This window comes from Tachysurus fulvidraco, chromosome 9, assembly GCF_022655615.1.
Source record: "Tachysurus fulvidraco isolate hzauxx_2018 chromosome 9, HZAU_PFXX_2.0, whole genome shotgun sequence".
In the NCBI taxonomy this organism is placed as follows: Eukaryota; Metazoa; Chordata; class Actinopteri; order Siluriformes; family Bagridae; genus Tachysurus; species Tachysurus fulvidraco.
This window is the reverse complement of record NC_062526.1, coordinates 8,068,195-8,078,883: the sequence shown is the minus strand read 5'-3', so window position 1 is coordinate 8,078,883 and position 10,689 is coordinate 8,068,195. Positions and strand designations below refer to the sequence as shown.

General features: G+C 34.7%; 1 long non-coding RNA gene across 1 annotated transcript; it reads left to right on the top strand.

Moving 5' to 3' along the window:
• LOC125145419 lies at nt 1-9,185 on the top strand. Its single transcript, XR_007143789.1, has 3 exons — nt 1-3,243; nt 3,932-3,964; nt 5,876-9,185. It is a non-coding gene; the product is annotated as an uncharacterized LOC125145419 (long non-coding RNA).
• Nucleotides 9,186-10,689: the final 1,504 nt, after the last annotated feature.

Sequence of the window (10,689 nt, the reverse complement as noted above, 5' to 3'; positions counted from 1 at the left end):
TAAAGTATCCATAGGAGGTCCATTATGTATGAAGTTTTCTTCAAGACTAATCCAAGTTTCTAGGAGACTAAAGATCCTTTTTTCCAGCCTTACAGTATGTACAGTGACTGCTTTATATGTAAGGATTTAAAAATAACATTAGATAATTAGATAGAAGTTCAGTTTGATTCAACTACACACTACACATGAAACCAGTCAGTCATTGCAAGTTGATTGCTCATATTCTTACAATTTCTTAAGAATTTAGAATTTTCCATCCAAAAATGAACAATTATTGATTTTTTCCCCCTAAAAATTAAGCATCCATAGAATCATGTACTATACTTTATAATATGCTTTAAAATGTTTGTAGGAAAATCATAGCTTAGAAAATACTATGTATAGTTAAATATATTTTATACCATTTTTCAAAATTCAGCAATACTTATTTTTTGGACATTCCTGTAATATTCTGATACTATGGGAGAGGAATGAGCATGTACAATTTCACAAATAATTTTTTTTATGGACCTGACATATTATGAAAATCTTTTTTGAACATAACGTAAATGATTTTGTAAAAACAATGTTACAAATACAATGCGGTTTAATTCATTTCCTCTGTATTAGTGCTCTGTAGTGTGTGAAATATAATGACAGGTATGATCAGGAAGAAGGTTTTTCTGAGATATAAGTTTCAGATAACACAGTAGTCACATAGATGTAGAAACATTTCTCTGATCATGTTCATTTTATTACCAATAATTTAGAAGAGATATGTTGTTTCTGCCTACAGTGTTTTGCCCTAATTAATGCTCAAACAAAATATCAACTCAATAGGATGAAACCTGAGAAAACAGAAATGTCATTCAGGCACCAGAGACCTTCAATAATCTCCACCTTCAATCTCAATTCATCCTTGATTATTTATTGTTAAAAAATAGTCGAAAGGGAGAATTTGTGCATTAATATAAAACAAGCTTTGCGTAATTTATAGTGTACAGTATATGATGGATTTTACAGAGGATAAAGGAAGCTGGAAAGGGGATGATAAGAGCAAGAATATCCTTTTGTCAGAAAAAATATATAGTTTTTCTCTGAGCTTAACAGTTTGTGTGGGTTGCTTTATGAGTTAGCGCAGTGAGTAATCCTCAGAACAGAACACTTTATTTAAGGTAGTGTTCATAGAGTTACATGTGAAAAGTTATTCCTGACAGCTGTTGTGAAATTGCATACACATTTATAATGCTATATTTCAGTATCAGCTGTCATAAAGACTGCTTTTGTTATTTGCCGATGCTACCCGAATTGTCAGAGATTTTTGTTTGACAAAAACTTTCTACCTTTTTTCAGGCTAATTGACTTTATTTGATCATGATATCTGAATTTGTAGCAAGTGTACATTTGGTAGGTCAGAAACATGTTACTGTGATACAGTCTAACAATAACACTCTAATTAAGGGCATGAGAAAAATAAATATTATTAGGTGTTCAGAGACATTTTTATAGAACCAAATTAACTCACTGCCATCGTTACAGTGTCTTGTTGCTGCACTTGAATTGCACTTCAATTAAATACAATAGTGTGAATTTGGGCTTTTTTCAGTGTCTAAGTTCGGCTCTCCTAACAGCGTTGATTTTTTTTTTCTTTCCTAAACCATACAAAGTTTGCATTACCTTTTTATTTTGACTTACTATGTATAACTATAGCTGCAGTTGTTCTTTGGGTTTTTCAGTCTAATTAACACAACAACATTTATCTGCATTGAATAATAAATAAAATAATATGATAGAAATAAATCAAAAAAGTAAAGCACTACAAAAGTACATTGGTAAATACAGTACACAACTGTAATGTGCTGATGTTGACTTAGCTTTATTAAGAATATTCCAATTTACTCAAATAATTGATCACCTTCTCTACACTTGACTACATACAGTACGTTTTCAGTAAGCAGCATTGCAGATGGATCTTCCCTGCTATTTCGCCTCATACACAGAACTGAGCACTCGTCTAATGAATATAACTGTAATCAGCACAAATATAGCAAAGCAATTTCCAGGAAGCATTTTGATTAAATAACACTACAAGAGCAATGCCACTGCCTACATCTAAGTATAACCCAAACAAACAATCTGGCTCTCAAAATTCACCTAAGTGTTGCTTACATAGTTCTCAAAAGTGCACTTAACTTCAAAAGAATTGGCCTTATGGAGTTAACCAAGGCTCTCACATGAATCTTAAGAAGTATGATTCATTGCTCAATTATTTCATTAGGGAATGTGTTGATGTAATGATATCATTTTGCAGTAAATACACTCTGGATGAAAAGTGAGATCCAACCCTCATTTAAACCCATTATGTATCATTCAACAAACCCTAGAAATAAACTCAGAAAGGCAAGAATCAATTGTAAGCAAGGCATAAAGAGCAAGATGACTTCAATCCACAGCACAAGATTTGTATTTTTTTTGTAATCACAGATTGCAAAAGCAAAACCAGCTGCTGTGAGCTGAAGGAGCACATCAAATTTGATTCTTGTTTTAAAGACCACATTGCAGGGCCTTAAAATCCCAGACCAACAGATGTTTCAGCCATCAACTAATGTCATGAAGAGATGCCTAAATAAGATACACGTTTAGAAGGCTGCAGGAACTGATGAAATACATCACTGTTCCCTCTGCACACCATCTCAGCCACTCAAATATCTCTCACTTAAATATCTTGAAAGTGTAATGCTTATGAATGAATGTTACTAATGAACTTCTAAGTGTTTAAAACCACCACCTGAAGCTTTTCAGCAAATTCGGAGTCCTCAGCCTATACAAATCCATATATAATGGAGTGTTGCAATTCCTTAGTGGCCAGGTCCAGGCTATTAGGACCTTACTCCACCTTACTCATGCTGAACAGTGGTACCCCACAAAGCTTTGTACTTAGCCCACTCATGTTCTCCCTGTTCACCTTGACTGTGCCGTCAGACATATCATAAACATTATCATCAAACAGCTCTATTATGCTAAGATTAAGCCATGGATCATACAGCCTTCAGGGAGGAAATAGTACTGCTAATGTTCTGGGAGCAACATCAGCAAGACTAAGCAATTAATCTCAACACCAGAAAGTGGTGTGTTGACCACAGACCTACCTCCATCAGTGGAAATACTATGCAGTCAGATGGCCACTTTAAGACCTTGAGGGTTCACATAAATCAAGACCACGCTTTTCAAGAAAGATCACAAAAGCATTTACTTCTTCACAAGGTATTGTAACAGTGACAGTATTTTTTGTTCACAAGTTACCATGTACTTGACTATCCAGCATGCACATATGTATTTACTTACTATACATGTGCTACAGAAAACATTATGATAAAAGAAATAATCATAAAAAAAAGGCTGTTCTGAATCTGAAAGAATTTATCTTTTAAAGTGCATCCCCTACGATTATAATGCAAAATTATAATGCAACAAAAATATTATTGTACTTTCAGGAAAGTGTAATATTTGATATATATATATATATATATATCTTCCCACTTAAGACTATATTAGGTTTATTAGTGATATTATCTCTTTTATCAAGGTGGCTGCTGAGAGGCCCTATTTATGCTTTTGCAGTGAATCAAATAGAATAAGTCTTCAAATGGAAAGCTATGTTTAAATGGTACCTTAAATGATATCTATTGATCTCCTATTCGTGACACATCTGAAATGTTAAATCTTGCCAGCAGTTCTTTGGCACGTACAGTATAATTTATTATGTAGCATCTAATCCAGCATAACATCTCAAGCTATATTTTATGGTTTATTTGCATGGTGGTTTATCGTATCCATGAATTTAAATTGATTCTGTCAAGGTTTTGAATTCCCGCCCACTATAGAATCTCTATGACCTTTAAATTTGTTTCCAGAAAGCAATTCTTATTTTTATTATACCTCTCTTACACAGCAAGGAAGAAGAGGCACACATTACAAACTCAAGGTAGAAACACGTCAATGTCTGAGAGAATAAAGTACAAAGACTAATAAACGCAGCCTATGTGAATCCAGAGTGGAAAAGCAACAAAGATGTAGTTATTGTATTCTCACACAGTACTGAGTAGTGTGACTCAGTGACTCCAACCAGTACCTATTAACTCTTCTAAAAGGTGGCCACAACATGGCTTTAATGAGCCTAGCAGACAAAATCAGTGGCCTTTATTCATTAACAGTCAGTCCTTACAGGAAATACTAACAGACTGTCCAGGTAAAAGGTATGAACTTGTATTTATTTGTTTTAGGGGTAAATGTATCTGTATCTATTCAATGCTTTAATTTAAACTGGATTTAAACCAGCACTGGATAAACAACAAGCTTTTTTAAACCTTCAGAAAAGCTGTATAAACTGATTCACTGCAAAAAATGTATTGCGCTGTTTGCTATTTTTTTTTAACAAGTGAAAATCTGAATATGGATGCATTTATCTAATGTTATTTGTTCTTTTAATACATTTTAATTCATTCTAAACATAAATATTTTGTCATGTCAGCCCATTTAACTATAACTGGCTGCCATGGACTCCAACTCCAAACACCTATGTGCCAAGTCGAGTGATTACTAATGACACACATGTGCACTCAATCCCACACCACAGTATTTACGGACTTTCAATCTTCCCACATAATGTGAGGTACGCTGCCCTTGATTTTGTCTCATGTTTGGATTTGTCTGCAAGCTTTAGAAATACTGCTCTTGAACGCCTAAATCTGTCTCTGTTACCTGATGTTTAAGTTTGAAGGAAACAAGATTATTAAGATAATAAGTGAAAATTTTCTAGCAAACAGTTATCAAACTGTCCACCAAGATGTAACAGCTGGGCCCCTGATCAAGGCCCTTGACCCTTAATTGCTCAGTTGTACAAAATGCAAGTTGCACTGTATAAGGCTGTCTACCAAGTGCTGTAAATGTTTAGCATAGAAAATGCTATTTGACTATAATCACAATTTTCAGTTGCTAAGATTTATATATATATATATTGCTATATAGCAATACGAGCACCGGTCTGGTTCGTGAATTCTGGCTGCGACACTTCCTCAACCTCGTCTCATCACTCTAGATTGAGAATGATCTTATATAGATATTTATAATTAGAGCATTATTATAGGGTTTTTGTAAAGTAAAAACCTCCTGCTCACATTGTTATTTAAAAAAAAATTATTTACATTTTTTTCCATCCTTAGTATACGTATGTGGAAATATGTTGTTTGTGAAGTAACACAATGTGCAGTCTTCACATTCTGCTGAACATTTCCAGGTGTTAAGGAGCATCTATTTAACCCAGCACAGAAAGTGAGGAGTAGAAATTGTGGGGTTACACATGCCAGCTCTTAAGATCCTTTTCAGAAACCGAAGCAGCTGTGTTACTGTATGTTGCTCATTATGAAGCAGAAGAATTTGAAACCCTACGTGAACCCCCAGGAGACACTGAGCTGTTTTGATAATGATCCAGAAAGTGTTTAGTTCAAATTCATAGAAACATGATAATCTCTTATTGTATAATTGTACTAATATTTCACAGGCATCTAAGAAAAAAAAATCTCAGAACATTCTGGTTTCATATTAAACATAGGAAATGTAGACACAAACTAAAAAGTGGTAAACAAGGAGTCACAAAATAAACTAACATCAGAAAATTGCTTTGACTTCATTTTCACCTTCACCAATTCCTGCTTAGTTTTAAACAATAGATGATGCATCCAGTTTTCTAAATAACTTAAAATTGCATTAATTTGTCACTCTCAAATCACACGGTCAAATTTCGTTTATTTCTTTTTGTCTATTTATTGACTTTTGTGCATGATTGAAAGAACGAAAGCAAGCTACTGATTACCTGTGGATTTTTGGTTCTCTGCAGAAATGCTGGAAAAAATAGACAGGTGCCTGAAATGATCTAACACAGAAAGTCATCATAACAACAAGCTGGACACCTCAAGAGAAATGATTCTACACTCCCGAGTACCAGGAAGTCTGCACAACCATGGCCCATGGAGTGAAGAGAACATAAAAAAAAATTACTCTGGAAAAATGTCCAAGGTCATGGGACAAGGTGATGGTGGATAGGCTACTTTTGGCACTATAAGTCCATTTACTTTAAAGAATGGAGAAAGCATTAAGTCTATTAAAGGTTGTGCTCTTCTAGACATTCATATCACAGCATACTCGGACCACATCAAGGTTGTCGTACCCCAATAAGAGTTATATGATGTACTGTATGATGATGCAAGATTCAGGTAACAACCAAGTGTAGACAATGTCTTAGAAAGTTTAGCCTCTATCTTTAAAACTTGCTGCATGTCAAAGAACTCATCTCATTACTGAAATCTGGGAGAAGAGTCTCAATGTGCTCCTGTGTTGACTGACATGCTGGAGCTTGTCTAATTTGTGAATGTAAAGTACACCATATGCAATTTTAATAAATTGGAGAGAGAATGATGGATAGAAAATTGATTATTTTAATATTCCACACCATTACTCTATTTATATTCTTCATTTGGCTTCAGCCATAACCTGTCTAAACCTGTCTTTAAACGATCTCTTTGATATCAGAGATAAAGAGAGATTACCGAAGAGGAGATTCTCAGTTGCAGTCTGTTTTTAATTGAACACTCTATACGGCAGTAGCCTAATATGCCACTTTGATATTGCAAGTAAATACACAACAAGAGTAAGTCCTTGTTTGTCAGAATTCATTCTTAAATTAATACAAACACTTGTACACTTCATTTCCATACCTGGACTTCCATTGCCATGACATTGACATTTGTGACATACCGTATCTAAGCTGATTACCTAGGAAAGTCTATGGAGGCATTCTTATGTTAAACAGATTCAAGGGTGCAAATAGTTCACAATGTTTTGTCTATTTATTGGAGAAAAGGGTGCTTTCAATCATTTCTGAACCTCTGCCCTTGGAACCCATTTTTATTAAGATGTAATTAGATTCCATTTGATATTATTTACAAGCATAATAACCTTGATGATTAGTTTCCATCACTGTAACAAAAATGTGCCAATGTGTCTGTGATTTTCTATGTTTCATGCACCCCACATTAAGGATAATTGTTGTAGGTAAACTGTTTAAATACAGTAAAGTTATAACATGTGTACATGGACTGTGTATTTATGATTAAAATGTTGTATTAGTATACATTAAATACTGTAACTATTTTTGTGGCAGTCTGGGGAAATCTGCTGGATGCTGCTGTGGATGAAGTCTGGCAAACAGCTGAAAAATTATATCTTCCTGCAAATATCATGTTGTATAATGAGCCAGTTTAACAAACGTGGTGGAAAAAAAAGTTTTATTTAAAAATATCCAAAACCTTGCTAGCTAGGTGTTATTTCCTCACATAGTGAATGTCACGGTTTGATGTCTGGAGTTTTAGATAGTTATGTACAGTATAAATAATATCAGCTTGTCATTAGCTCTTACTGTCAGTCTGTTCGTGATAAGCGTCAAAGTCAAATTGTAATTTTTAAACGAATTTTTACACACTTTATCAGCAGCCTTATGAGACACTTGTTTCTTCGGCAAAGAATAATAATATCTGACAGCCCAGCTAATGATTTGTCTTCTTTTTATATCTCCCCATATTGTTCTTCTGCAATTCAGAACCATATTCTCTCTTTCCTTTAGAGAATATTAAGAGATGGGACTTGGCAGTCTTTATAGAATGCGTATGATTGTTTTGTTCTCCATTTCATATCTGTAGGGTTCACAGATTTAATACAGCAAGTGTATGAGTGTATGCATTATTGCTACAGATATAATCGCATGTTATTATGTGCATGAAGAGTCGATTACTGAGCTGACTTACTGAACGGTACTTACCTGACTGCATTGTGCCAATGGGGTGAATATGGTGTGGAGTTGTTTTACAGGGGTTGGGCTTGGCCCCTTAGTTCCAGTGGAAGAAACACTCAAGACATTTGGGACAATTTCATGCTCCCAACTTTGTGGGGACAGTTTGGGCATGGCCCCTTCCTGTTCCAACATGACTGTGCACCAGCGCACAGATCAAAGTCCATAAAGACATCTATGAGCAAGTTTGGTGTGGTGAAACTTGACTGGCCTTCACAGTTGGACAGTCATGTCTTTAACCCCATAAAAAACCTTTGGGATGTGTTGTAAGACCCTGGCAGGTACAGGATGGAGTTGCAGGAATATTCCTAGGCTCCAATATCGGTTCTCAGCCAACAAACCCAATTAAATACATAGATACACCTCAACAAATTGTTAACCTATCTGTCAGAAGACAGACAGAAATAGATATTACAAAGAGAAGGAATAAATAGGAAAAGAAAGGAGAGACATAAGGCAAATAGACAAAAGAAAATCAATGTGAAAATACAAAAGGTTGAAGAGTTGGTTAAAGAGTTGAAAGACTTAAATATGAGTTACTAAAAGAAGACAACGATGGATCAGACGCTGTACCTAGACAGCTGTAAGAAGATTCCAAAAGAAAGGAAGGTTATTATGTGTTAAGTTTTATTTTCAGAAGTTCAGGAGAACTCTTAATCGCATTAATCATGTATTCTCCTATAATAGAATTGATAAGATTAATTATTATTAATATTGCTTATTTGACTGTAAACTTAGATGATTATGTTTCTCACAGTGAAATCTTAAAAGCCCACTGTGACATTTACTCGCATCAAAATTAGCTTGTGAATTATAGCATTCCCGGTGGAAATATGCAAATAAAGTGTTTATTTGTCTCGCTGTTGAAGATTTGACAGAAGGTTTCTATCATATGTAACCACAGCTTTGCAGCTGCAGGAAGTATGATAACCCTAACCCTAACCCTATAACCATATATTTAATTGTTAACCTTCAAAGATGAGGAAAAAACATGAGTAGCACTCTGAATGTGACAAGAAATGTTTGGAGGATGAAATTTGATGTTGGATGTTGAAAAAGCCCAAGGTGGCCAGAATTGACAGCGAAATACAACTTGCAATAACAATGTTACAAAGTGTATATAAGACCCATGAAATGTCATTTGGGTGTGCATTCACCTAGAGGCAAGCTTAGTGTGTTATACTCAGTTATTGGTAATAGTGAGTGCATCATAAAACAAACGCAAGCTTACACTTGATTACTTTTACTTATTCTAATACTGTTTGATTATTTGAAGGAGATTTTATTTGTCTTTTTTTTTTACTTTATATATTACACACATTTATCTGTATTACATTGTTTTTTATTAAAAACAAGGCCTCCCATTGTGAGGAACCTGAAAAGATAAAAAGGTCTAAGTCTGACTCCTTCATCTAAAGATTCAAACAATAGATTAGATAGAAGAACTTGAAGAGGATCCTTTATTAGAAGACCGTGGGACTTCGAAGGACACCTGTGTTCAAGGTAAGACCAACTCTGATAGTTGATCTTGTGTTTTCAAAACTAACACTAAAAAGGAACTCAACATACCTAAAACTTGGAGTAAGAAATGTTGTTATTCTAAAAAAAATTTCGTCGTTTACAAGGTTAAATAATGTCCAAAACATTCTCCATAGTTTGTGGTTTAAAATGTATGTGTTAAGGATGAAAATGAAAACATCCTTCTTAGCAAATGCTGTCATCCTCTATTTTATTCCAGCAGGTCGCCGCCGCTGTGGAGTAGCACAGGACCTGGGTGACTCGTCCATAGTCAAAAATTGAAGAGAAGTAGTGCCGGTTACAATGTTCTTACGCAAGACGCATGCAGTTCTGTATATTTACTGCTAGAGCATGAAACAAAAACAGTGGCGCGACATATAAACTGCGTACCTGTGTCATGCGTACGTGTGTCTCTGTTGTTAAAGTTTATTGTTAATTTGATAGATGGCCATTTGTTAATAATTTACATAAGATGAATTTTCTTTTGTTGTCCAAGTACCTGTTACTTTGTTCAATGACAATAAAGTTGAATCTAATCTAACCAATCTGATGACTGTTGATGCAAAAGGAGGCACATGGAGTTAACGGTCAGGAAAACCAGCTGAGTGAAGAAGGTTTTGTGTTTGTTACAGGGGGCTGTCTGTGTGAGCTCTCGCAATTAAGCTGGTGTTCTGAAAAGGTCTAAAAAAAATAAACAAACAAACAAACAAACAAACAAACAAACAAATAAATAAATCTGGATTTTGGAGTTAGTTAAATTAATGTTAAAAGGATAAAGTTATTTTTCCATAGACATATTTTTGGTTTTGTGTGAAAAGAGGGTGGGTAGTGGCAGTGGGGCTCATTGGGTGCTCAGCACACCTAAAGCTCTGACCCTAGAATCGCCCCTGATGAAAAACCAATACATTCTGATTAGGGTTCTCTCCAGTATGCCTGTTGCCTAATGGAAAAGTCTCAATTACGATTGCTCTATTTGGTGTAATACATTTAATCATACAGTATAAGTGGTTTATTATAGAGGACATTTAGAGAAATTAACATGTACTGCTTGTCATGCATTGCAAATTGGATTAGTGCAGAAAACTGATTGCATACACAGAAATAAAGTCCTTTATTAGTGGCAGTGTTTGTTCTAGAGAAAACAATTACCCTGTTCTATTCAAACTCAGGATTAGACCCCTGTTTTGTTTACATTTAATAATTGCTGCTACCAAATTTATTGCTATATTGTTTATATTGTGTTTTCCCGTCCTGTCTTTTAATTTGACTAGTTCTATAACAGTGCTAAT